The sequence below is a fragment of the Balearica regulorum genome, chromosome 11, assembly GCF_011004875.1.
Source record: "Balearica regulorum gibbericeps isolate bBalReg1 chromosome 11, bBalReg1.pri, whole genome shotgun sequence".
Lineage (NCBI taxonomy): Eukaryota > Metazoa > Chordata > Aves > Gruiformes > Gruidae > Balearica > Balearica regulorum.
In genome coordinates, this window is record NC_046194.1 from 10,130,317 (window position 1) to 10,158,083 (window position 27,767).

At 42.4% G+C, this 27,767-nt stretch overlaps 1 protein-coding gene and 1 long non-coding RNA gene across 5 annotated transcripts in view; one reads left to right on the forward strand and one right to left on the reverse strand.

Annotated features, from left to right (window-relative positions):
• SLC6A14 (solute carrier family 6 member 14) overlaps positions 1-27,767 on the reverse strand; it is a 100,370-nt gene that overhangs the window by 51,177 nt on the left and 21,426 nt on the right. Inside the window, exons 1-2 of one of the 4 annotated variants that reach the window (XM_075763231.1) lie at positions 21,837-27,452; positions 19,807-19,912 (exon numbers count right to left, since the gene is read on the reverse strand). The exons of 2 other annotated variants lie outside the window; for them this stretch is intronic. The gene's annotated coding sequence lies outside the window, so the exon portion shown is untranslated. Of the gene's footprint in view, positions 1-19,806; positions 19,913-21,836; positions 27,453-27,767 lie in introns of those variants that run through there. One more of the 4 variants, XM_075763232.1, reaches the window with a different exon arrangement.
• On the forward strand, positions 555-11,352 carry LOC142603346 (uncharacterized). Its single transcript, XR_012837266.1, has 3 exons — positions 555-742; positions 6,428-6,904; positions 8,825-11,352. It is a non-coding gene; the product is annotated as an uncharacterized LOC142603346 (long non-coding RNA).

A 27,767-nucleotide genomic window follows, 5' to 3' on the forward strand; every position in this document is an offset into this window, starting at 1 on the left:
ACAATCACCACCTAGCACTCTGAACAAGGTCAGGGGTTTCGCAGACACGCTCAGGTCACAAATGATAAAACAGACTGCAAATGGCTAACTTGCTAGCCATTTTATTCTAGTCAGCTTTTTTAGTAGGAAGGGTCACTGTGATGTCAGAAGACACAAAGCAGGAGTTTTGGGAAGGGCAGATCTAGGTCATGCAATCCAATACGCTATAGACAGTAGTACCATTCCATTCCCTTCTCAAAATGATCAAACCACAATCTAACCAGTTAAGGTTTTCCCCCTGCTACTCCAGACAGAGCATTGTTCCACAATCTGACACCTCCGAAGATAAAACGTACTTTTTTTAACAACTGTACTTGTTCTTAATTACCTTTCTTTTTCTCCTTTGTTGCTATCCCCCTCTTCCCCTTCTTACCTCCCATCTTTCCTTTTGCCCTTTGTGTATTGAGACCTAGCACATCTCCTCTCAGTCTTTGGTATTTCTAAGGTAAATAAACCAAATTCCTCTAGTCACATCTCAGTTCCTCTGGTCATTCCAACATCCCTTCTCTGCACCTCTTCCAGTCTGGATTAAGCTTCTTTGAACATGGGTAACCACAGCCAAGGACAAAGTGCGGGGAGGACAATGATGCAACCTTTGAAGACAATCTAAGCATCATGTTTACATGACAACCCAAACAGAAGAGACACATTCTCTAGCCATTTGAAAAGCTGTTAATCCTAGCAGGATGATAAAGCAGAACCAGTAAGTCTAAAGTTTTTATCACGTCAATACATTTATTTATTAAGGTGTTTCTTTGGTTAACACTTGAGACACTGGAGACAAAATGAGCTAAACTATATTTGCAGAAGATTAGATGTTATTAGCCTGTCTTATAATGAGAAAAGTGTCTGGGAGGATGTCACTGGAGGTGTGACACATGTCTGTCTTTATAAATAGCAAATTCATCAGAACTGATTTTCCGAAGGACTAAATAGTCTCAAATTCAGCAAAAAGCTTGAGCATTAAAAAAAAAAAAAAAGGAAAATGTTGTAACATAATCTTTCATTTTTCTTTTCAAAAGATTTTTAAATTTTGTTGTAATTGCCATTTTTCTCTTTCAACTTAACCTAAGCATTATATTAGTTCTGCCACAGAACTGAGAAATACACTACTTAGAATCACAGAACAAGTCAGGCTGGAAGGTACAAGTCCAGCCTCCTGCCTATGAAGTGAACGTGCTCCGTGCTTTTTTTCATATGAAATGAAGTAAACCTCTGCAGTTGGAATATTGTTATACCACCCGAGAGGATGGAGCTCTAGGCTGAAGCAAGGACTCAGGTCTTGGTTAATTTGTCCCTTCTGCTGAAACTGCTTTTTCCTTTAAAAGCTAGCCAAGAGAAGTAGCTTATCCTTGTCTCAGACTGAACAGAGGCAGTCAGTGATGTCCTGTTTTAATATTGTTACCACAAACATTTCTGCTGACAGTTCTGAGATCTACTTTGATGAACACCAGTAGTAATACAAGTGAGACTCCTGAAAAAAAAGAATTTCAGAAAAATTTTCAGTTCTTAAAAAATCAACACCAAAGCAAAAGCCTGCTGGAGTTGAGAGAAAGAAACAATAGTGACATAGAACAGCTAAAAGCTTCTAACACCCTAAAGTCATTTAAAGTTATGGAAAAATTTTAAAATAAGGCTTTGACAGCCATAGAGAAACAATTAAACAGGAAAAGGCAGATAAAAAATATTAACGTTTCTGAAGCCTGGAGATGCAGCTTGGATATAATATGGCACTTCACAGGCTCAGCAGGTAGAAAGCAGTACATAGGTCACCTCCCCAGGCCTGTGAAACACAAATTCTTGCCAGACTAATGCTAGGAAAATAGAATATACTTTTCTTCTGAGAAAAAAACCCACATCCAATAAAGAAACCAAGCATTTCCCCACCCCCGCCCCCCATCAACTCTTCTGCTGAGATGGCATTTGAGATGACACAGGAAATTGAAGACTTGACAGGAACCATTAAAACAAGAAATCACAGCAACTAGTAGCTCCAGAGTCACTTCTGTCTATCCTGTGCCTAGACAATATGGTGGGTCCATCACATACACAAATGTTGTGATGACCTGATGAAACTTTACAATAATGAAATAATAAAGCTCTGTAATGATGTCATCCATGATGTCCCTCTGCAACTATTTCTCTATGAGTCAATCTGCTGTATCTATCCTCATTGGATTTAAATATATTTCAAAAGCGCTTTTGTGAGATCACAATATCTAACTTCTCACCCTTATTGAAATCTGTCAGCCTTTAAGGTTTTTGACCACACTTAGTTTGTGTCATGAATGAAGAAGAATTTGCAGATGCAGTAGATATGGTGTGTTTATGTGTGTGTTGGGTATTTTCTTTTCTCTTTTCAACCAATTCCTTGTGCATCTGCTCCTGTTTCTTCCAGTTTGGACTGACTGATATGTAGCCCAGACACCATTTAACCAACATACACAAAACCTAAGCCACATGCAATCACAACAGAAATTCCAAATTCACAGCAGGATGGTGAGAAAGAGACAAAGTTCAAGCTTAATTGTGGAAGAAGGATAACAAGCATAACTTGTTTGTTTGACTAACACTATCTCCATTCCCCACCCCTCTAATGAGATGCCAAGCTTAGCTTTGTGTACATGCAAAGCTGACATGAGGATGAGCCTTGGAGCCTGTGTCACATTGGTCAAAGACACACAGATGACTTCCAAGCCATTTCTATAAATACCTACTTCTTCCTGCTCCAGAAGCTCCATGACAACTATTTGCTATTGAAGGATCACTTGTGTTTACAGTTGCTGAAGAAACCAAGCTGTGTTAACAGTACTAAAACCCATCGGGCTGGTTTTCCTGATGACAGGGCCAGTCCTCCTCCTCCTTGGCCAAGTTTTCAAACCTCAGCAATGATCTGGGACCTTCTCTCTTGGGCATCTGACTTGAAACACCTTGTGAGGGAGTGTGCTAAGTGTGCCCTCTGCCAAGGAGGGACATGCACATGGGCAACCCTTTGGTGTTGGGAATGATGGCTCTTTGCTCTAGCGAGGTGCTTTTTCACAGGTAGTTGAGAATAAGGCTGTTTATTCAATAGCAACATTCCAGTACTGGAATGCAGTCCCACATATGCAGTTTGGCTGTGTCTATAAACAAAAGTCAGCATCTGGATAAAATGCCAGTATAGCCTAAAAATCATGTGGAGCAATCCACAGCAAAACACCTTTTTCTACATACTTTATTCTTCCTGTCCCCCTTCACCTCTTTTTATGGCAAAACACTTGGATACAATCCTAGGTACAGTCTCATTCAGTGAATAAAACCTTTTTAAATAAGCTTTTCCCTCTCTCTTTGTAGAGGAAAGATAGAAGTCGGATAGCAATGGATTGATAGTTGGCCTAAGCTAGTAGTCAAAGAGTATATATAGCTTTTGTAAGAGAATGTGATGATTTAATTCTTTTATTTGTTCAAAATGAGAAAATATAATCAATTTCCTTCTGTTAGTATATTTTTTCCTATTAAATCCTATTCCTTAGTTCTGTTTTCAAAAACCTCAAATAATTTCCTATTTCTTGCCTAGTATGCTTTCTGTGGATTAGACTCTTTAGACCAGGAAAGAAATGTCAGACATTCTAATTCTTTGTTAAACTACACCTTCATCTGTCAGGTGCGATGCCTAACAGATGTAACAGCAGTTCTCTTTTTTTATTTGCAGCTACATTCAGATCAAAAGATTTCTGTATGAGCAAAGAGATCAGTAGGCCAGGTCAGGAATTGCATTCCACAAGGCTACATGAAATTCCTTTTGTTTCCCACATGGGACACAGTAGGTCCTCACAGAAGTTGCCAGAGACCATTTTAGGTTACATTTAATTATATATATTTTCACAGAACCTACTAAATGGACCCTATGAAGATTTGCTAATTGCTTTAAAGATTGCAGTAACCTCCTGTCAAGCTAAGATGAACTTTTTAAGTTGCAAATTGTCTTTTCCTTGTTTTTCCAAATAATTGTATTCCTGACTCTGTCAGCAAGTCCTGAACACAGGAAAACTTAAAAGCCTCCTCCCCTGCAAGTCCATGTTGAGCTAAGTGAATTGTACAATCATAGAATATCTCAAGTTGGAAGGGACCCATAAGGATCATCGAGCCCAACTCGCTGCATCTCACTGGACTACCTAAAGCTAAACCATATGGTTGGTGATTGCCCAGCTCGCCCAGCTCTCTAGTCGATCCACATCTCTCTGTAAGGCCTCTCTACTGTCGAGGGAGTCTACAGCTCCTCCTGGTTTAGTACTGACAGCAAATTTACTTAATGTTGTGGTGGGTTGACCCTGGCTGAGGGCCAGGTGCCCACCAGAGCCGCTCTATCACTCCCCTCCTTCATTAGACAGGGGAGAAAAAGTACAACAAAAAGCTTATGGGTCGAGATAAGGACAGGGAGAGATCACTCACTAATTATCGTCACGAGCGAAACAGACCAAACTTAGAGAGGAGATTAATCTAATTTATTACTAAGCAAAACACAGTAGAGGAATGAGAAATAAAATCAAATCTTAAAACACCTCCCCCCACCCCTCCCTTCTTCCCAGGCTCAACTTCACTCCCAGCTTCAACCTGCATCCCCCCCCAGCGGCACAGGGGGACGGGGAATGGGGGTTACGGTCAGTTCATCACACGGTGTTTCTGCTGCTTCTTCATCCTCAGGGGGAGGACTCCTCTCATCGTTCCCCTGCTCCAGCATGGGGTCCCTCTCACGGGAGACAGTCCTTCACGAACTTCTCCAATGTGAGTCCTTCCCACAGGCTACAGTCCTTCACCAACTGCTCCAGCGTGGGTCTCTCCCACAGGGTGCAGACCTTCAGGAGCAAACTGCTCCAGCGTGGGTCCCCCACGGGGTCACAAGTCCTACCAGCAAACCTGCTCTGGCGTGGGCTCCTCTCTCCACGGGTCCACAGGTCCTGCCAGGAGCTTGGTCCAGCGTGGGCTTCCCACGGGGTCACAGCCTCCTTCAGGTGCCTCCACCTGCTCTGGCATGGGGTCCTCCACGGGCTGCAGGTGGAATCTCTACACCCCCTCATCCTCCCTCCATGGGCTGCAGGGGGACAGCCTGCTTCACCATGGTCTTCACCACGGGCTGCAGGGGGATCTTGCTCTGGCGCCTGGAGCACCCCCTCCCCCCTCCTTCTGCACTGACCTTGGTGTCTGCAGAGTTTCTCACATCTTCTCACTCCTCTCTCCGGCTGCAAAAGCTCTCTCTGACTGATTGGCTTGGCCTAGGCCAGCAGCGGGTCTGTCTTGGAGCCAGCTGGCATTGGCTCTACCAGACACAGGGGAAGCTTCTAGCAGCTTCTCACAGAAGCCACCCCTGTAGCCCGCCCGCTACCAAAACGTTGCCACGCAAACCCAACACAATGTACATTCAATTACTGTGTTCAGATTATTTATAAAAACATTAAAGAGCACTGGCCCTAAAACTGAGCCCTGGGGAACCTCACTGGTGACTGGTCACCAGCCTGATGTAACCCCATTTACTATACCCCTTTGAGCCTGACCCATCAGCCAATTGCTCACCCAACGTATTATGACTTGTCTAGCTGTGTGCTGGACAGCTTATCCAGACGGACACTGTGAGAGACAGTATCAATTACTGTGATCCTCCAAAGCTGTGGATTTATTTGGGCACATCAGGCCTTAACACTGCTTCCAGCTTTGTGCTGTCAGGCGAGGAGATGGCAGCAGAATGGTGGCATCCAGCATCCCAAATGCACTCCCTGTCCTTGCTTGGCCATGCCTCTCCTCTGAAACTCAGCACAGCCTCCTGTGCTTCTGTCTGCCCTCCAGCTGTGGCTATTGCCTCTGCACACACTGCAGTTCTCACAAGTTAAAATACTCAGAAAAATGAAGGGACCAAGGAGCAAGGATGCCTAGTTAGAAATGCCAGTTCCACTATGCCTCAAGCTCTATTTGTTCATGCTCACCAACCCATGTAACAACAGAGACACCCCCCCATAGTAAGGTGTTGAATGCAAGTAGCACACCTCCTGCTGTGTCTCCACTTTTCTTTTCCCTGCTCATAGATTCCCAGAACCACATATCATGCTGCGAAGCCATGGCAGGTGGAAATATAGGCGGCGTTAATACCTGTCATGGAGCTGTGTAAAGATGCCACTCCCAGATACTACCAATTGTTTAGCTCTGGTTTTGTTTTCTGACTGGTTTGTTTCAAAGGTGTGAGGTGTATTTTTTAAACTTTCCTTAAAGTTACTTGGCCTAGCATTGAGGAAGGTAATTTATTTACATAGAAGTGGCTGGAGTTTAGACGTAAAGATAACCCAAGATAACCTGCACTTCTCTGTTTTACCCTAAAGGAGTTTACTCAAAGCCTTTATCGAACCCTCTCCTCCCACAGATTTGCGAGCAGGAACATGGCATAAGTGGATTAGCATGTAGTTCCACCTGCAGCAGTCACAGGGTAAAGGCCAGCCAGTGAAAAGTTCAAGAAAGTAGGAAACATCGTCATACCGCAAAGATCTGGGGATCACGTTGACAGAGCCTCGTGAAACACACAGCACAGCACGGGGCTGGCCCAGGCTTCAAAGCAAAAAGCTGAAAACAAGATTGAGCCTGACACTACAATGCAAGGAAATACTCGAGCTCAGTAAGGAGGAATGTGCTAAGTGCCAGTTTTTATCATACATCTCCCTTCCAGTAAAAGCCCAAGTGGGACTCAGGAGGGTTGGCTCTGTCCCCACCCCGGGCACAAGAGGCAGCTCTTGGCCCTGCAGTTGTCTGTGTAAGCCTCTGCTGTAGCTCTGGGTGACAAGCTGTGAAGAGGGCTGTACTGTACCGGTTTGTACCATTTTGTACTGTTGGTGATCTCAGACAGGTAAAGAATTTCCAAGTCTCTTTTCCTAAAGGCAAAAGTATTGGACATTTGTTTAAAAAAAACACTGAAAAACTGTAGTTTTGAATTAAAATTCATAAATGTTTTTTAATCTAAAAATCCTCATTCAAGCAAACAGACAAAAGAAATCAAAAGCAACGGGAATGCTAGTTCAACTGGCAGTGAAAATTGGTTTCCGGTCTCCTGTGTGGAAAACAGAAAAATTAAATTCTCCACTAAATTTTGAGATGATGTTTTGCACCAGAAAACATTTTTGGCTTTCTTAGATGCTGCCCATATTAACTATTCTTGTTTATTGGTCACTTCTGATGTTAATTAATTTCATGTTTCCTTCTAATAATGATGAAGTTAAAAAAATTACAGCACCAAGCTTGCCTTAATTAGACTTGAAGTCTATTTTATCTGGTAACATCTGGTGCAAGCTGGTATGAGCATCTGCTTCTAATTTGTAGCATGTTTTAAGTTATAGCTTCATCTATCATATTCATTAATACTCCTACTGCTCCAAAAGCATTGAGCTAGTGTACTTAGTCTGTGTCTTGCTTGATCTGACTTTTTTTCTTAGCTGGCTTTCCATATAATTATATTTTCTAATATCCAACAGATTTGTTATGGTGCTCAGTTTCAGTTATTTTTTGTTAGTGCCAAAATCATGAAAACATTGTAGCCCCTCGTTCAAAGACAGTCTCCTGGTTTATTGGGGCATCTTTCTGTAATAAAGGTACTCTGCAGGTGAAGAACAGTGTCATAACAACAATAGTTATTGCAGAAGGCCAGTACTTCATCCCGTTCAGAGACATAACCTCACCAGGGCTAGGCTATAGTTGTAGTAACAAAGGTGAAAGTGTATACAGCTCTCATAGCTCATTCTGTGTGTATTTAGCACTTCAGTACAAACTGCTTCTAGTTCTCTGTAGCTTAATTGTATTCACTGTTTGCTGCATCTTTCTTCAAAAATGGGCAAAAAGATAATGCCTAAATTTGGGTCAAACAGAGATTACAGTGCTTAGAATTATATTCAACTTTGTATAATTGGAAGCTCATAGCAGCACTCCAAGTCTGAAAGGAAGACTCAAAATCAGTCATTTTCAGTTTGGATTCTACTCAGGAGAATCTAGGCAGACAATCCCACAATGTAAATGAAATTTTGACAACATTATGACCATCTTTAACAACTTTATTATCTTAGTACAGCTCGCTTTCTCAAAGTCCAAACTGCGATATATTCTTGTGATAACTCCCAACTGCCTGAAGTAAAATGCCTCCAGAATCAACAGGAATATGCTGAAAGATCTGTGAGAAACAGCTATTTCTTTTTTCAAACAGGATCTGACTGGTATTTTATGAAGATTCAAGATACAGAAGTATCAAACTCACTAACTTTCCACCAGCCTAGAAAATCCTCTGTGTTTATGGAAATCACAGAGTATGCTGTTCTGTTGACTTAAGTAAGGTGGGACTTCACCTTACTTGGGTCTTTCTTGCAACTTCCTTCTCTTCAGATGAGAGGAAGCTCCTGTATTGACTAATGCAAGGAATTATGTCCTACAGCTGCAAAGAAATCTCTCCTTGCACTCCCTCCTGCAGCCTCTCCTTCCCACCCAGTACTGCCTTAAAGACCTGCAATGTTATTCCATAGGTGCCAGCAGCAGGGTTCAACCGTTTTTTGCTTTCATTTTGGTCTCTCCTTCTCCTACTGCCCTTGCTATGGCCTGATCTGGCCCTAGGATTTACCACAATTAAAATCTGTTTATTTTTGTAAGTAACTGGCCTACAGTATTAGTTTAACTACTGCTGCTAGAGAAAAGCTGTGTATTGAAAAATATGTCCAAAATCATACTGAATACAAAAGATCTTGGAAGTCACATGCTTTGGAATACAGACACCATTTCTCATTTACAGTCTGCCTGGACTTGGACACCTTGGCAGTGAGTGCGCAGGAGCTGGACTGGACAGCAGCTGCTGCCTGAGATTGCTGAGAAGTTGGCACCTGGTAGAAGAAATTTAATATCTGGCACAAAACACTCTGTTATCTTGGTCACAGAGCAGTCGTCCCTTTCCCTGCAGATGCCTTTATTTGCATAGATAAAAACTTTCCATGCCAGCGTTTCTGCAGTGCCTACACCACTGACCTAAAAAATGACCGACCATATCATGATGACAACCAGAGTGTGTGAGCATGTAGCAAAATGCTGTTCACACCAGACACAGCACGCAGCCATGGCTAGCATCCCTGGAAAGAAAAGCGACCGCGAGGTCATGACTGACTGAGGAACAAGAACTTTTGAAGTATGAATCATCATCTTCCAAAGTATCCAAATCAGAACAAAGTTAGGTACCAGATACACACACTGAGACAAGAGATCCAAGCCACATTTCCCTTGCCGGAGCAACGCAAGGCTCATTTATTACACTTTCATATGCAGCAAACTTGTAATACTTGGGGAAAAGTACACACAGAACCCTCTCCTGCAGTAGCTCCCTCCCTGTGACATGCCTCCCTCAGAAAGCCTCCCCATCCTGCTCTTCATGTATGCTACTCCCTGCCCATGCATTTGTCACTAATTCATGCAGGTTATTAGAAAACTTATATTTAGATAACTCCAGCTATAAAGAAGTATGAGTAGGATTTCACCATTTTATTTTATTGCTATTTGATTGGTATGGTAATGGTATCAAAGAGACTCAGCCCACGTACCAGATGTACTGAGGGACATCCTGGCCCCCAAGAGCTTGCTGGGCATGCTGATTAAGGCAGATAGATGCTGAGAAACAGACCCACACAAGAAAACTGATTTGAGGCAGAGCAGACATACAGAGTGGTGGTTCAATTGGGAGAGGGGGAATAAAATCCAGGGGAAGGAGATACTCAGTGCTGTAAAGCACTTTTTAAAAGGAAGGTACTGTACAACTACTGAAGTGCCTTACTCAAAGCTCCTGCTGGATTCTTAAACTAGCCAATAAAAGGTACTCTCCACTAAAAAAAAAAATTAAAAAAATCCTGAACTTCTCAGAAGAAAGCTTACTTTCACAAGAACTGCAGCCATTATCATCTAAGGATATAAGGACTTCAAAAGGACATTAATATTTTGGGGTGCTTCTTGCCTATTTTTTAGAAAATGCTGATGCATATATAACGTACATCAATTCCTGCATTCTCTGACACCTCTGCAAACACACTGCAGCTAATGAAACAAAAGACATTCTTGTAAGGAAGAAAAATATCTCTGTGTTTGTGCTCCTAAAGAAATATGGACCAGAGCAGATTCACCACAGAAATACGAGGCTGTAGGACCATCTGGCAGCATTCAGTGGCAGCTCATGTGGGAGCAGCACCCATTCCTGTACTGTCTTTCATCACCATCACTGTGGCATTCAGGTCAAGGTTGGTATGCATCTTGATTTTGTCTTACTAAATGTAGCAATATCAGTTACAGGAGTTTAATTGTTTGCTCTTTTAGTTCTGTTTCTGCTTCTGACATTGATTTTTGTTTGCACTGTATGTACATAGAGAAGGGAAAGCATTACATGAACTTAAATGGTGATGTCAATGCAATACAATCAAAGATTGTTTGAAGTACCATAAAAATCATATGAGATTGCAGATACACACACAGTTGAGAGCAGAATGTGTAAACAAAAAGAAATATCTTGTATAAGCTCCTACAGCGTTCTCAGTTAGGAAGTTTTCATTGCCGTCAAGCTTAGTTAGTCATTAAGTTTATTGTTAATTATAACCCTCCCAAATTTTATTCCATCGGATTCTTAAGATACAGGCTTTCTGACTGAGACAATCTCTGGCAGCAACACCATCTCTGAGGTAGAAGACCCTGACCATATCATGGAGGTCAGCCCCATTAGCCAGGTACTACTCACTATGGACTGGGAATCCAGCAGCACAATCAACTTAATGGGTAAAGGTTCCAACTGCTTCTAGTGACTTCAATTCTAATGTCTTGTTCTAATGCAAAGGTACTGCTTCACGTTATTTGTAAATCTTATTATTTATAAGACAGATGAAAATTCTTAAGATTTAGTAAAACTTTAAAATGTTATTTCAGTCTTGCTAAAGGTACAGGAAGCTAAACTAGGAAATGGGACTGGGCATGCACGTTACACAATGAACAATTTGTTCAAGCAATGATTTACAATCTGTGAAAACTCTTATATATTGTGCAAAACACTTCTTTCCTGTGATGCAATGTCCACACTTTTGCCTAGGTCTTACATGCATATGGATCTTTTTGTTGCTGATTATGGTGAATTCTGCCCATATTTCAGCTCTCAGACCGAAGTGTACTTTGCCACTGAATACTTGCTCTTCATGTAAAGCCAGTGATGATTTGTATGTTGTGAAGACATTTTGTACTCATTATTAATACAGCAGTATTTCTGTACTTTGAACATCTTCTGAAAGGCTATCTGTGTAGTTTTCTAGTTAAATAATGTGTTAAAAAAAAAAATCCATCAGTGTTCCAAAGTTTACTGAGTACAGAATTTATGACTGCTTATGTACAATGCTCCTTTTTCATCTGAAAAGCACTCCAAGAAATGTCTAGGTTTGTTAGGATGGCTGTCAGGACTATAAAGAAAGTTAAGCTTTGGATTCAAAACCTGCTTTTAGGACTGCACATAGAGGAAAGACTATAAGCTCTCTTATTCTCCGAAGGGCTGAAATGTTATAGGAAGGCCAGTTTATCTGAACAACAACTAGGAAACAAGGTGAAGTTCAGAAGTGGAGCCACTGCACAAATTCAGAACCAAAGCTCTGAACTGCAAGCTAGAGCTTGGGGATGAGTTTCAATCTGTCTTCGGTAAAATACCGTGTCCTTCCACAGAATATATTGATGAGATTAGAAATCCAGTAGGGAATCACATTTGATCAAGAATATTGTATGAAGTCATGTACACAGTTGTGAGCAGAAAGCAGCTTAAAACAAAACTGATAGTCACGACTGACTGTTTAAAGCGCTGCATTGACTGAAGAAATTGTTACTGCATTGGTAAAGAGAATTTGGTTTGGCTTTTGGCATGGAAACACTCCTAAAGGTCACAGATTATCACAGAATGAATGACAAAGTTGGGGAGAGAGCAAGGTGAGTGTTTCTGGAAGAGAAATGAGGAAAAGACAAGAAATAACTGTCAGGTCAGAACTATTCGTTCTCTTGAGAACAGGAATTCCCCAGTGTAATAATAACCCGACCTGACTCAGTGGAAATTACTTAAAGGCCCGGGAACAGCAAACAGAAAGCACACATCAGAAAGCTGCAAACAGAACTGGCACTGCAGGATCAGGATTTCATCACCTCCAGGAAAAGACAGTCCCAGCGTTCCCACTGGGAACACCGAAACAGTCACTCTTGCCCTGCAGGCACATGACTGGATCCAAGGCAATTGCAGAGGACAAGAGCTGTAGAGAAACCAATCATCTGCCCTTCCCATAAGGAGCACGGACAGCTCTCAGTAACACCATGCCCACGGTAGTTTCAAGGGTGAATTCAGAAACTACTCTAAAAATAATTGGCAGTTGCCAAATTAAATCCTCCTAACTAGATATTCTACTTGCTTTGTAAGATGTTCCTATAAAAATTATTTGCCTTAGAGACTTAGGAATGATGGAAAAAGCCCACCAGTCTCATTCTTGCGATCGCTGTTAGAGCTAGCTGGAAATTTGCCGACAGAACAATCCTCCAAAAGAGCAGTAACTTGGTGGAGTTGTGTAATGGGTCTTTGGCAGCATTAACTTTGTATCACTTCTTTACAGAAATATTTTGTTTCAACTTAAATTAATTCAATTTTAATATTATTTTTGGCTCAATAGAATTAAATATCTTGGACTTAACAATGATAAATTCATGGAATGTCTTGATCTTGTAAAAAAAAATTATTTTAATCAGGTTGTTTTGATCTTTTAGAAGTAAAATTTATCAGAAAAAATTTATTACAGTAAACAAAAAATTCAGCTTTTCATAATGATTCCAAAGAAAAGAATTCTCAGAATTTCTAGACAGACAAATTTTCCTTTTCTATTACATTGTAAAAGCACGTGAGATAAATGGAATTACTGGCACTGTTTCACTTTCTCATGGCTTATAGTGCATTCTTACAAATTTTAAAGCAGAGACCATATGGCTTGCCAGACAGAACAGGGAACTCGAAATTACTACCATCCATCCTGAGTCTGACACAGACTCACTGCTGACCAGTTTCCATCTTCTTTCTCACCCACAGCTGTCAGGGAGCTTGCAGGAGGCTGGGATATGCCTGGAATACAGACACATGACTTGAGAGGGCAATTTCAACTTTCTGCTTCCTCCTATATAAAACTGGGATAGCTACTAAGCTACATATCTAACCTAAGATTATTCTTGTGTCTCATTTTGTAGTGCAGAGCAACTCAAGACCTTGCACCTGTTTGATTTATCAGTAGGACTAGTACAGTATTGAAGATTATATGTGGTTATCCCAAAAAGCTGTATGTATAGGTGTGTGTGGTCCTCAGTCCTGATGTGCCTCAACACAGGCAGAGCCCAGAGCCCTTGAGACATCCCTTCCAGAATCTGAGTACAGTGAGGAAAGAGGCAGATGTTCTCCATTGTACGACCAAAAGCTACATCTCCTTAACCTCCCTCCTCCCATCATCCACCAGCCAATCTGCCCTGTAATTTGTAATTTCAGGCCCAGAATGGAAGCAGATACCCAATCGGCTGTGGATGCTGGCACATGTTTGCAGAACATTGAAAGCAAAACTTGACCAACTACCAGCTTGCTCCCTGATACCTGATCAAGGATCACACTGGGGGCAAAAATATCAAGACAACATACAAGGAGAATGTCCATGGACTCTGCAGCCCTTCAAGACAACAAAGCTGAACTTCTGGCAGCCTCTCAGAAGCTGATGGCAGACCCAGACTAGACTGGGGAGGAGTACTAGCAGCAGAAGATACTGGTACCAGCAGGTGACATGCTATTAAGTCTAAGGACAGTGTAAGCTCTACAGGCTATATTTGGATGTGGGAGAAGAGTGTTTTTCTCTCTCTCAAAACTCATGTACACATTCCTCAGCTACAGTGACCTCACTGGAAGGGTGGAGGAAGGGGTGGAGGACTTCACCTCAAGATAAAGGTGTTTCTGCTGAAACAAAAAGTAAAGGTGAGATTGCAACTTCCTTCCTTCCTCCCTTCCTCTTCCCCACCGTATTCACCCTCTCTCAGGACTCCTCTCTGGCCCTGCACTTCAGGAAAATTAAAACCCCACAACCTGCCTGCACCAAAACGGAGCCCACCCACACAGGCTGCATCTGATGTCATGTCCGTGGTACAGTTTTGCACAGCGTGCACTGAGAGTGCCACGGCATAGTAACCTCCCCACTGTAATGCAACAGTGTGAAGAACATGGACAACTTTCCTTCTGTGTAGGAACATCCTTCCCTTAAAGGCTTCAGACTGTGCAACTGAAAAGCACCCGTGGGACCTTCTTTGACTTGCACATAGCTGTAGCCAGGAAGAAGTGTTCCCACCCATGTGGGGCTGGTCTAGGAATCACACCCAGTCTGATCAGAATGGGCTCCGCTTTTGCAGTACCAGGGCTGGTGAGCACAGTTCTCCTTAACTGATGTTGGAGACCTCCCAGCTGAGCACAGCACAGCAGCCAGACATGGACCGCAGTGTCCAACTCCAAACTGCCCTGAGCAGATATCACCACTGAACAACCTGAGAGACAGATGTCAGATTTGCAGTTCCTTGCCCTGTGGTTACTCTGTGCCCCAGATGGATCTTTCCAAGGTAGTTATGCTCCAGAGGAGGAACAAAACTGTTGCTCAACATGGAGAGTTTTGTGATTGTATGAGACAAAGCTTCCAAGGAATTGAAACAAAACCAGGAACCCTTTGGCTGCCAGATCAAAAACAAACACTGACCAGTCCTCCCTCCATCCATCCAAAGGTAAATACAACACCAGACTTCCCCTCCCCACCCCCCAGGTGCTCCCAGAAACAGTTTTCCTCCCATTGAAAAAAACAAGTGACAGTTAAACCTCTGACCTGCCGCCTGGTGGGAGAAAGAAAAGGAAGCACTGTCACTGCCTGTGTTGGATGTTGTCCCAAAGTACATTACTGAGAATTAGAGAAATACCTGTTCAGAGGATTAAGGCCTGCAGCAAAAAGTTTAGAGGATTACACGAAGCAATACTTGACCAGTATTCTTCAGGAAGTACATAATAGATTTTTCATGGCATAATTTTGGGGGGGTAGTTTTTCTGTGCGGTATGTGCAGGGACCCAGAGGAACATTCACAGAGTTACACCTACACAAGTAATTGCTTTTTATGACTCACACAAGGAGTTTAGAAGGCTGTGAGTAAAGAGCTATTAGATCAAAAATCTTGGACAAATACCACTAGGTTTCGTACATCAGGCAGTGATAAAAAAAAAAAACACAGAAAGACAATAAGGAGGAACTAAAGAAAGATCCTCTGGAGAGGTGTCTTCTTCTCCAGTACAGAGCCTGGCACAAACTTAGGTGCAGGTAGAATTACTGGATGCTTGATTTAGGGTTTTCCTTGGCTTTATCTCAGTGCAGGAGTTTAAAGAAATGTATTTGCTAAAAATTAAGAAAATTCCCATTGCAAGTCACTTGGAGTGGATCCTTTTCCCTGAGGAAGCTCTGTTATAAGCTCTTTTTGTACATGTTGGAAGAGAGAGAAATAGGGTTTGATGTTGGAGTTCAAAAGTGCCTTGACAGCCCACCCACACCCTTTCTTCTAAAAGAGGAATTACTGGCTTTACTGGTATTACCAAGCATTCCCAACAGCAAGATACTTCAGTTTCTGAAGCTGAAATGAAGGAAGGAGCTGAAGGAAAGAAAGAAGCCATAGCTTCCCACTTTGTAAATCAAGCAGCAAACTCTGACAGCCGATGAAGGTGATGTGCTTGTTTGTTTAATGGAGTACAAGGCGGGATTCCTGTATTAAGTTCTGTAACAGTTACATATTCCAGGAGCATGCCAGCACAACTCCAGTCATTTGTGTAATAGGGTTCGAGGGAAGCAAGAGGGCAAGGTTAACAAATTTGGAAGAAACTCAATGTAAACAACCAACTCTTGGGTCTGACTGCATGCAACTTGTAAAATCACTCAGCAAAACATATTTTCTATCAGAAGGAAAACAAAAATAAAGCATAACCAGTTCTCCTGAAATCAAGGAAGGTCAGAAGAATGAAAGTAACCATGGCACAGGAGACAAAAGACAAGTAAAATCAGACACAAAAATCTAACTTCAGCTCTGAGGAATGCAGTGCTAAAGCTTGGTAAGAACTGTGAGCCACAAGGAAGATGCGCGAGTAGAGATGGTTGGAGAATTGCAAAATAGAAAGGGTAAGCTTAAAAAAAAAAAAAAAGTAAAACTAACGAGATCATTGCTAACAAGGATTACTGACTCCAGCCTGACTCAGGGCAAGGATGGTCAGGTTCAGCTCTGAAACTCTGATCTGCCAGCTTTTAAAAGACAGCTTCGGTAGGCTTGCACAAAAGCAAAGGATGGAAAAGGGAAAGGAAAGCAAAGCGAAGCTTTGGGTGCTTCACTTTCTCATCTGGAGTTATTGCAGTGAACAACACTAATGAGCAGCACCAGGTTTGTCAATATTAGCTTTATTTTTTGTTGGAAATGGTAAAAAAATCTGGTAATATCTTGTTTAAAAGAACCTTACAGAAGAATGTTCCCTCTTGACTGAAACGTGGCATTTTTGTTTGCGTGTGTTCATTCTGTGTGCAGTTTTTATCTGTATTATTTCTTCAGGTTTGGAAACTTAAGACTTTAATACTACTAGGGTATTTTGAAGCTTATTAGAAAAGCTCTGGAGCATTCCTTCAGTTCTTGTATCTTAAGGGTTTACAAACAATTCCTCAATTGCACAAGACAGAAAACTCTGGAGGACTCTGCAGGCAGAAGTTAGCACTCTGAAAGGAAAGAGAGCTGCTGATAAATCTACCAGTTGGTATTTATGTACTCAAGTAATCATTTTGCTTCAGACAGAAGAGGAAACAGCTTTTGTTAAAGGTACAACAGAAAGACGCAGCAAATTTGCTGCTTTGACTACGTATTGAGAAGAGGACTCCACTATTTAGTTGCAGACCAGAAGTTCCCAGAGGAGGCACTGCTCATTGCAATGAACACACTGTCAGACACATCATTTGTAGACTATAATTACAGTGCACTATTCCTGGACTGTGTTTTGGAAGGGGACGTGAAAATACAGTCTGCTGCTGCCTTCAAACAAAGTTAACGAACCTCCAACAAAATTTCCTACCAGATAGATCATCACCAGCAAAGAATTACATATTTACCTGCAATATTTTGTGAGAGCTTTTGATGACCTCCATGCAGTGAGCATTTTCCTTCTCCATGATCAATGTAACTGGTTTGTAAATAATACTGATATCAATGGCTCATGGGTGGAGGCACTACTCTATAGACGTAAGAGGATCAGCGTTAGTGCCTATGATACCTTTTGACTTAAGAGCATGTGAGTTTGTGCATGTACACTTTGGCACATGCATGTTTGGTTTTGGCATGTTACAATCATATTCAATCATCACATACGTCATGGCCTTCCAATCTGTTGGAAAACGCAGCTCAGTGGTTTGCAGCCTCTTGTCCATGATCCCTGCAGAACAGTGGACTACTTCTAAGGGTCTACAAAGAACAATTATAAAACAACAGCCTGCAACTCTCTTGGACTTGCACTTTCCTAGGACTTTTTTTTTTTTCCAGGCTTCATATATCCAAAGAGGTAGAAAACCACTGATTAAATTCATCCACAGGCCCTGGCTTATGCAAGATTTAATTCACCAGGCTCCTGTGCAGGAGATAAGAGTAGACAATTATAAACATCCATCCTGTCTTAAAATCTTGGCATTTCAAATATTAGACAGGCATAGAGAAAAACGTAAGCTCACACTATGTGAACTGTCCTATTCATGAACAGAGGACATACCTAACAGCACACCTGGGATAGATTTGGTATGAGCCAAATAACTGGGAGGCATTAAAGCCAGGTACTGAGGTTTACTGAGGCTGTTCCTATTAAGTTATGACTAACTTGGATTCCAACAAATAGAAAACAAAACCTGCTTTGCTCTGAAATTAATTTAATACACACATAGGTGCCAAACTGAGTTAGACCTTCTACTGAAATATGTAAAAAGGCTGGAATTGTCACTTGAAACTGCCACAAGCATTTTCCAAACATATTATATATTTTATTTAGGTATAAAGTAATATTCATATCTGTGGAGTTTGTCACATTTAGTCCTCTAAATGTGTTTTTTGTCTGAAGTTATGCAACTTTTAAAAAAAAAATTATTCTTTTTGCTATTCCCATCTAATCTGGAAAACAACAATTTACGCCTGCAGCAAAATGCCTCAAACACAGAACAAATGTGTAATCTTAAATGAAATCTTACCTTGTCTTCTGTTTTACCCTTTACTTCTATGTAGAATTTTTTGAGAACTCTACTCTTATTATAGCTACATAAAAAACAAAACTGACCTTACTGGAATTCCATGCTACTGGGGACCATAATATGGGCAACATACAATGACTTGTGAAGTTCCATGCTAGCATTCCCTGTGCTTGCACTAAAATAAAGTCCTGATGTGCATACTGAATATTTGTAGGGAGGAAGTATTTTCATGATACTGCTTGAATACAATAAAATGGGCACAAGTGCACAGAAACTGCTTTTGGGCAACTTCATTTCTGGGTGCTTCAGAGAAGATACTTAGGGTCTAATTTGAAAAGTACTAAACTTTGAGAAGGTTTCAGCTGCCAGTGACTAAGAGAAACTAAGCACCAAAATATGACGAATCTAAAATTTAAGAACTCTAATTGTTTCAGGCATATTTTTGGACAACACCAAGGCTCAGAAGGGAACATGGCAAAGTGCTTTTCTTCTCCAAGGGAAATTGTTTCATGTTACATAGACAGACTTATTCCAGATGGATACAGGAATTTCCCAACAGTGGCTGTATGTATCCAGATTACCCTGCACTCTCTACAGAGTAGGTTCCCTTTGAAGGCAAGGGTGTCACCGGAAGCCTGGCTAAACACCTAAAGCATGCAAGGCCAATATGTAACAGAGATGCTTGATACATGCCTTGAGGATCTACTCACGTCACCCACTTTAGTCACCCAAGTGATCAGAGCCAGCTAGGAGCCCAATTTCCTTGTACAGACAATGCATGAAAAGCTAAGTATCTCCAGAAGACAACAAAGGGATGTTAGGTCAAAAACCCCATAAGTTTAGACCCTCCTCTAAACATACCAGTAGCTCTAAGCTCCCTTAAAAGTCAATGCAGAAAGACGACCAATGCTAGCAGGCAATTCAGACTTACAAGCCATGAAACAAACTGCTGGGACACCTTTTTCACCACTGAATATAAAGGAAGCCAGAGGTCCTGCAGTGCCGGTGGTATCTCTGCTCACAGACGAGAGCAGCCCACAGGGATTTTTTGTGGTGTCCTAGCAGCTGGTCTGGCACCACCAGTTACCTTTCATGAACATATGTTCAATTACCCTTCACCTCTCACTCAGCTATGATAGTATTCCGTGGGGTAGTGGGGTTTTCACAAATATGTCCAAGTAGTTACCAAACAGAGTGGAACTGCACTTCTTCTGAGTGTTAAACTAAACTTTCAGTAACTTAAAGACTGCCAAATCTCACTCATTTTTGTGACAAGCAGTAGATCCACCCATAAAATAGACATGCTGAATTTTTTAAAGTATGGCCAATTGCAATCTGATTTTCAATGTCTATCTCTCTCTTTTTCTTTTTCTTTTTTTTTAAACACAAATACTATTATTATTACACTAAAGTTATGTTTTCATACCTTCCAAGCAGGTGGTTTTCTGCAGCAGCCTATAATTCGGCACTAGGTGGCCTCTTTCTTCTTTCAGAGAAGGTCTAGTATGTCATTATATCACATAAGGACTTAACTAAAAGTAAAAAAAAAAAAATAAAATCATTAAGCAAATCTACAGAATTTTGTTCAGTAGGGTTTTAAGGTGAATATTGCAAAAAAACTCATTGTTTTCTAACTGGAATGCGTTCACTGTAACTCAGAATACAGAACTGAATATCTGTAACTTGGCTTGCAGCCTGAGCCGTGAACAATGTTTTATCCACACAGCAACCTCCAAGGAGGTACACATAGTATTTTATTCCTGAAAAACCCCCACAATGTCCTTTCATCCAACTCATAGATGCAAGAGCATACAGAAGGGAAGAGGATGTGAAGGTAGAATAGTTACTCTTCTCTATTCTGCTTAGGTTTTCCCAGGTGAGATCCAAAAAAGCATTCAGAGCCTCACATCCCCCTTTGAATAAAGCTCATGCACTCCAGTAGTGTGTCCTCTTGCTGTCAAGTGGGCTGCAAAAGCAGAAAACTGTGATGACTCACGGAGACTTTCACGGATGGTAAAAAATCTAATGGGATTGAGGTTTCTAACACAGAGACCAGCACATAATAGTTTAATTGGAGCATTTAGCTTTCTTGAAGAGGCTAAGGAGGAAATGAGGCATTGCTTACAGCAAGAGCAAGCTCTGGCAAAATGGCTTCAGGACAGGGGTTCTTAATTTGTGTTTCAGTATTTCCCAACCACAGAAAGCACAATCACTTTATTGCAAAATCACTGTACTTCTGCAGGATAAGCTTTGTGCTGAACAAATGCCTGCAAGCACGTTCAGTCTTTAGAGCAGTATGTGCTGTTAAGTGAGATCATATGAGGAAATAAAGCATGTTTTGCCATGGTGTGGCTGATCAGTAACTTTCTCCATCAGTAAAAATGGGATGAATTTGTTTACAGAACAGGTAAATGCTTCACGCCAGGCAGAGAGCAAAGACTGCATCCTGCAGAGCCACTAAATGAAGAGCCAGCACAAGGGTGATCTACAACAGGCTGCTTCTCTGGGGAGTCCTACGGACACTCCTCACGAAGAGGAAAGTGGTTAGTGACTTCTTTTGGTGATCACATGAAGGAGAACTCATAGCTCTTCCTTCGCCCTGCTGTGCTGCTGTACTTAGCTCCACTGCTTCTTTGGAGTATTTTTCTTCTTGAACCAGTGACAGGGAGGGTTTAATATCCCAATCAAGCTGAAGACAGATTTTGTCTATGTGCTTTCATTAAATGTTGGGTCTGTCAAGAGCTTGGAGACAGCAAGGGCAAAGGAAATGTTCTGTACGACAGCTGTAGATGTTAACTGCCAGCATTACGGTACTTTATTATGAGCTGTTCAGAGAGGATGTTAAATGTTACTGAATTTACTGTTATATCTTCAGCTGTACCTGCATATGTACCTGCATACCTAACATATGTACCTGCAGAAATGTTATGACAAAGATTATAGGACAGGCACAGGTGGCAACATGAGTACAGCAAAGATTTATGACAGGATCCACAGCAGGAGGGAGCTCCGGGAACAACCTCTCAATTCTTCATGTGTCTCCAACCGCATCTAGCTTGATTCGCTGGGCCACGTGTTACCAGTGTCTCAACACACCAGAACAAGTCCTCAGCACTGTCACCTGCTCTGTGACCCAAGCAAAACCTGTGAACATTCCTCAGTAATTATTCAGAGGTTTTCAACAGACCCTTATGCTGAATCCACCCTGTTCATTCCACATGAACCTCTCACATTTTTTTCAAATGGCAGATTTCTTTTTCTATGGTACGTCTTATAAGAGTCTTGCTTAACCCAAGTGCTGTTTTAGTAATCCACAACAATATAATTTCCCACCCAGCTTGAGTATGGATAAAATCTGCTCCTGCCTTCAGCATGAAGTCTGCTCTGGGTACTCTTGCAGCTGAATTAGCTACAAGTTAGCCCAACATTAAGAACCTTCCTATCTGGTTTCATTACCTGTTTGTGTTTCCAGTTCATCCTAGCCAGAGTACCTGCAAAGTATCAAATCCCAGCAAAAAAATGGCTAGTAGCTAGAAAAGCAGCTAGTTGTATTGTAGTTCAGATCCATGCTGGCCTTAGAGTTGAAGGAATAAACATTCCTGACTCTTCTGGGTAACTTCTTTTTTGGGTGTTCCAGTGGATGAAAGAAAGATCTCTTTGCATTCCTGTAGGGTATGAAGATCAAAATAATCAGATGAAAGACTGCCAGATCCCAGGCTGAGTGCCAGCGGCGTCCACAGGGCCCTCCCCAGTTAATATAGCACATTTAGTATCATACTCTAAAGTCTTTTTTCCTAGACTTGTCCTTGAAAACAACTCCCTTGGGTTGTACCTTTTCCCTAGTAAAAGCCCACATGTTCTGAACTGCAGCAGTCTATTACCACAGATTTGAAAGAAAACCAAATCTTTTTACTATTAAACATGTTGATTACATTACAAAGTCTATCTGGGCCTGAAAGTCCATTCTTAAGTAGACTTTTGTCAAACATATTTCATGCATACTGAATTGCACATGGAGGAATCGTCTTCCAAAGAAGCACAAGCACTTTGAAGAACAAATTCTGCACACCATACTCACCTAAGAGACGACAGTTAATACAGTAAAACAAGGACATTCAGAACTTTATGATAAAAAGGGATTCCTGATGTTCTAAAACCCCAGAGTTCACAACAGTAAAGATTTGTAAAGAGAGCCAAATTGCGCTGACCTTACTTTGGAAGAAGCCTCGCCGTGGTCAGTGAAGGTGTTTGCAGGGTAAGAGGCAAGCAGCATGAGAGTCCTGAGATCTATTTCATTACGTGTAAAACTCCTTAAAGCACTTACCAGGGCAAGTCAAATGCTGTTCAGCATCTGCAAAGAAAACTACCGTGTTCCCCTGCACGTGAAGACACCAAACAGTTGTGTGCCACATAAACATGATCCCATCAAAGACTTTTTGGGAAGCAACAGATTTTAAGACTACAGATTAAGTGCTTCGTTTTCTCCAGAGACAGTGGTAGTTGCTACATTTTTTCTACTCTGTCATGACACAGCTGCATGCCTAGCACATGCTGTATTCATAATTTTCACTTTCCTGTCATTGCGAAAGAGCCGCATGTTTGGATGCTGTCCTAATGCTTAATGCAGATGTTTTGCTGTGCTTTTTGAAGGAGGCTGTGTGTTGTGTATGACACTGCACCCCAGCTAGCGAGCACCCCAGAGTACCTGGGGCAGGGAAGGCTGTGGTTGACGGCTCTCTACTGCCCAGCCTCAGGGCTCACGTGCTAGCTGCCCACATGCCATCTTGCAGCACAGCACAAAGAGGCAAGTTTAGAGCACAGACAAATTATTTCAGAGTTCAGCCCCACGCTTCCAGCACAGCAAACACATTTACATGCACGTACTTCCTCCACAATGAATGAACATGCATTATGTGTGGGCAGATAGCTTCAGAGCACAACCTCAGAGGCATCCCTGGGGAATGCAGAAGACACTGTTAAACCAAAGTTTAAACAGCAATAATAATGTTCAGCTTCTGCTTCCTTATGGATATATTATATGAATGTGTCATCTCTCTATTTCATTGCATCGTCTCTGCAAGCTCTCCCACACATCATTCACCAGTAATTGTATCTTATATACTAAATATATCTCTGTCTAGATGTATTTAATGATTATACCATTTTCCTTCCTGTTAGAAAAGCTTCTTTTTCATTTGCTGCAAGGTGAGTCTGATTTCTAGAGACAGCCTCACCCTCTGTTTCATTTTAGCTGTCATGTTGACTTGGCAGCTGTGTTGGATAAGTTGCATTTGCACTGTTGCAGTTCATTGGGTTGGGTATTGTTGATTTTCTTATTTGCTGTAAAAACAACAAAATATTTAAATTTACAGTTTTTAAAGCCAAAACTCACACTAGATCCTGGCTGCCTGTAACCGCTTGTCTTCCAGGGATGGAGCGGAGCTTCACAAACTTATGTTTGCTTAAACTGAAGAGCTACTGGTTGTCAGCGGGGGAGAGGGGGTAAGTTCAGATGTATCTCACAGCAGGGAAATTAATGTCATGACCCTCATCCACTTCCATATTATTCTACTTTGTCCCTGTGAAATGTTCTGGGGATTAACAGAGTTCTATCTGGAGCTTATAATGTCAAATTTAGATCCTGTCTCAGCTGAAGAGGAAGTGGAAAGTAAACATTTGAAAGAGGCAATGAGAGAGGCTGGCTTGCTCCCTGTCCCAGGGCTCTCCACTCCAAGACCAAGATCCAGAAACATTTTAGCCAGGTCTGTGCAATTGCCTGCTGGCTTCTTGCCCCACATCACTCCCACTGGCAGACAGACAGCAAAGGCAAAAAAGCTGGTTTTGGAAGCTGAAGGAGTTACACCACCATCTATATAAGGTCTTTGACAGATGTAAGGGCTGACATTTGAAGCAGGCAGGACGACGGCTTGGGCACAGACAGGGAGGGGTGTCCTATGGGTTATCAAGGACAGGGGTGCTCTAGGGAGCTGCCTCTGGGCTTTCCGTGCAGAAGAGGCATAAGCCCCTCTGGTTCCCGTCCTTATTGTCCACGGTAGCAGGCGTGCCCCCACTGAAACACTGGCCCAGTATCCCACAGCCCTGCTTCCCAGTGGCACCAGAATACTGCAGAATGGTGATTACAGATGTGGAAATGCCAGTGTGGAAGAAGGTCTGCAAACACCTCATTAGGGGAGATGAATGCACACAGGCTTGCAGCTGGCAGCTGGGTATCCCACAGAGTTAGGCATTACTTCCTTTAAACACACACACATGCGCACACAAAACCTGCTATTTTCCATAAACAAATCTCAATTTTTACTCTGGGCTTTTGGGTCTTTTTCTTTCCTCTTTTGATGCTAATGAAACCCAGCAAACGGGAGTGTTGGCTCTCAGCCAGGTGCCTCAGTGGATGCTCTGGCAAACAGCAAGGCTGACCACTTGTGGTGATGTGCTTCCCTGCTTCTGCTTAAGCAATAGCCACCAGTAGCGATCGTGATGGCTGCATTCAGCTTAAGTTGGACTCTGGGGAGACAGATAACAGCACAATAGCTTAGGGCTATACACATCATGCTCAACAGCTTAGGGCTAGTTGAGCGTGCACCAGCAAAAATATGGCTGGTATGCAAATATGACTATAAGTCAATCATTTTACCCCATAAATAGTGGGCAGCCCAGGGCCCATTGAGCTCTCCTGAACGGCAGTGGACTGCACACCACAATCTCCCCTTGAGTAGGGACACCTCTCAAGATTACTCCTCAAGGCTGAGAGAATCCTTATCACTTCAGATACTTGGTAAGTGAATTGGGAATAAGCGCACTGAAACTTTGTAATCTTAGCTAAGTGGTATAAAAAACTGATTGTGCATATATAATCCTTTAGACATAAACCACTGACCCAAGTCTGAGACTAAGTCTGAATCCAGCCGCACCTAAACTTCTCTCTGAGAAGGAGTTTAGAATGCAAGGGGGTCCTCTCTGAACCTCATGACTCAATGGGAGGGTCTCCCCGACAGTTTTGTCTGGCCCCGTCCTCTATGCAGTAAATAATCAAGTGTACTTTGCCATCAAAGCTTGTTAAACCACTGTCACATTTACCATTGAACTTTGCTAAATCACTGCCTTATATCAATAAAATACATTGTTGCTTCTCTTTTGTGAGTGAAGTGCATCACTCTTTCCGCAACACCACTGAACCCAGCCCAGAGGTTATGCGACGTGAAGACAGCAGCACTGGGCTCTTTCTGTAGGCAAGTATCTGGTAAGACAAAGCCGCAGGACACTCACAAACCCTTCCCAGCAGAGCCCATGGGGCAACAAGCCCCTCTCTGTTGCATCCAGCTGGACCCCACGGCAGGCAGACGTGAGGAAGGCACATCCCAGGACTTTGCTGAATGGAGCAGCCCTTCCCAACAACAGCAGTCATTTTCCTTCAAGGGAAGGAGATTTGAGATGAGAGCAGCAAGTCTGCCAGCACGGAGGAAAGCCTGCCAGACCACCTCAATCCCCACGCTTCAGGTTTCCTGCATTCCAGCCAGGACAACTCAAATACAGTATCCAAAAGCCCTCATTTTCATAGGGAAACATGAGCAGTTCACTTGCTCCATGGCAGCCCCTCGCCCTTCAGACAGGACAAAGGGATGTGTTGTGAAGGGCAGCCAAGTTGTGGCAGTCGGCTGCAGGGTGGCAAGATGATATTCCTGCCACCCTGGCCTGAGGAATGGGACAAGTGTGCTGAGTGGGTGCCAGCAGAGGCTCAGGCAGTGTTGACTTCTCAGGGAGAACATGCTGTACCAAACATTTCTTATTGTATATCTTACATAAACAAAGCATTTAGCTCACCACCCAGCACTAGCTCATGCTAATAAATGCCAGTGACTTTCTCTGCTTCATATATTGAAGTCAGCTCAGGGACACACACAGGATGCTCAGTTTGGACTGAGACTCTTTCTGCAATTCATTTAAGCTGAGAATAATCAATGCAGCTAGAAAAGGAAGTCACAAACAGGATTTGCTGTGCAAATATGACAGAGACTGACCGATCCTTGTAGTAAACCATCCCTTCCATCCCTCTTTGGGGAAAGACCCACCGACAGGCCCAGAAGTACTCCAGGACATTCCCCTCTCCAAAGAAACCCTGCCACCACTCTCGGCTTTGACTCCAAACCCATCAGCATTTCAACCTGGTAGGTCACAACACACCCCTTCCACAGCAGGCTTTCCTCTCCACTGACATTGACTGCACCATGGCAGGGCAGAGCAGGTGCAGCCCCAGCCAAAATCCAGATGTTGCTCATAAATTGATCCTGCCATACTTGCAGAGTGAGCAAGTCACTGAGCAACCCCACACACTTCCAAAGTCCCTGCCAAAACTGCGTGAATCGCTCTAGGGGACAATCTCAGGGCACGGGCAGGGGGCTGCAGGGCTCCCAGGCTTGCGCACTCTGCCAAAGGACTGCAGGGCTCCTGCCTTGGACAGGCTGTCTACATTTTCCAGGAGCACCTAGGGGAACACAGGGCTTGCAAAGGACCAGGGTGGGAGGGGGAATTGAGGACTGACAGAGAGAGGCTGTAGCACTGCACAACTATTAGAATCGTTTGCATAGATTAGCAAAATGTTCTCTTGAAAGAAAAAAAAGTAGCTTCTAAATTTGCAAGGAAACAAGCCTACTTAAATTTTTATCTGCATTCTTTTGCAGAAAATCTTGAAAAAATAAACACAACACACTGAAACTGTGAAAAAAATCCCCACTTTTTCCATTAAAAATCCTTGAAAAATCCCATGAGAAACTTGAGCACGATGGAAGAAATTCATAGAGCTTGACATTATTCAAGTTGCTCTAAAAATAAAGCAAAGCCCTTGATACAGCACCTCCCCCACTTCCATTTCAGGTTCCTCTCCAGACAGAGTTTTTTGGATATTTGTTTAACCACACTACTCAAATTCATGACCTATTAGAGGTACAAGGCAGATCTGACAAACAGAAATGTCACTGTGTCGAGCTCATGGGGTCACTTGGTTTGTCACTCTTGCAGAATATGACCTTTAGGGTAGACTTCTTTTGAAATTGCATTTTGAAAGAAGGAATTTTCCTCTCCTCTCAGTTTTGCCTTCCATTTAATCCTTCCCCCTGCCCTGTTTCTAGGAGAGTGCAGCTGCCTCAGCCCCTGCAAGTGGTCATTAATCCCTGCCCTCCAGCTGCAGCAGTGGGAGATGCTGCATCACTGTTCTCTCCTTGGGAAAGCTTTGTCCCCATTTTCTCTAGCCTCTTGCAGATGTAAATGCAACAGGAGCTGGATTTCAGATTCCTGTAGTATTTCCCTGTCTGGATAGGTCTGCATACCAGGCAGAAGGCATGACACTTGTTAAAAACTGTTCTTTTTGAGCAA